This window comes from Boleophthalmus pectinirostris, unplaced genomic scaffold (genome assembly GCF_026225935.1).
Source record: "Boleophthalmus pectinirostris isolate CB_2022bp ecotype Guang Dong unplaced genomic scaffold, ASM2622593v1 HiC_scaffold_17, whole genome shotgun sequence".
Classification (NCBI taxonomy): domain Eukaryota; kingdom Metazoa; phylum Chordata; class Actinopteri; order Gobiiformes; family Gobiidae; genus Boleophthalmus; species Boleophthalmus pectinirostris.
This window is the reverse complement of record NW_026571115.1, coordinates 15,098,420-15,099,543: the sequence shown is the minus strand read 5'-3', so window position 1 is coordinate 15,099,543 and position 1,124 is coordinate 15,098,420.

The following is a 1,124-nucleotide window of genomic DNA, read 5'->3' as shown; positions in this document are numbered from 1 at the left end:
TGAATTTCACCAATTGCTGTGTCTGAATGAACCAAGCTGCTCTCAGTCACAGGCACTGATAGTCCCTCAGCCCCCCACTGTGAGCCAGGTTCAATTCGCTCTGCTGCTAAAATGACTTCTGGGGGGGAAAAAAAAGAAAGAAAGAAAAAAAGCAGTATTGGCAGTCTGCTTTTTCAGAGTGAGTAGCAGCGTTGTGGATGTGGTTGGTGGCGGGTGCAAACACGGGGAACATGGGGGAGAGGTGAAGGGGGAAGTTAGACATGCTCCGGTGGGTATGCACAGGTCTCAAAGGACGGATAGGCCAGTGGTAAATCAGAGGTGCAAGTTGTGAATGGCAAACACAAAAACACGTCACTAACACCTGTGTGGAGCCGAGGACAAGTGCAGTGAGAATGTTAATGCTATCAGCTACATGTGACAGGGATCTTTGCCACAATATACTAAGACACAGAATTTGGAGTTTTCATTATCTGTGAGCCATAATCATCAAAAAGTCAAGAAATAAAAGCTTGAAAGCCTCACTGTATCATGTATAGAATATATGGGTCTCACTATGAGAAAACATTTTTTGAACTTTTTCAAGTGATTCTAATTTTGAGATCAACTAGTATGTTTCCTGAGCAATATGAGAGTGAAAATCAAACCATGATCTGATCCTTCCTTAATAATGCATTAGTCTTATATAATAAGTCTTATATATAGATGCTCTATACTAATAAATCTGTGTTATCCCTCAGTCATTCATGGCGGATCTTCTTTGCTATCTGTGGTGGTAGGTCGCTATTGTAGCTACAGTTGCCCTGTAGCAGACTGACAAAAGCGAGGCTACCAATCTGCGCCATCTGTCCCTCTGACCATGAGCAACACTAACGCACACACCATGGGCATACAAGAGAATATGGGTGAAGTGCTTGGCCTATGGACACAACAATATATAAAATATTTAGTTAATAATTATATGAATTACAAATTATTTGAAAATACAGTCTCAATCTGTCCCACATCGTTTTGCTTGTGCTCTGCCTAATTCCAGAGCCAGAGAAATTCTTAAATGTCTCTCCACACTCTTATCCCCATTCAATCTGCTTACTCTCCTGTTTAATAAAGCCCATTAACGAAAAGGA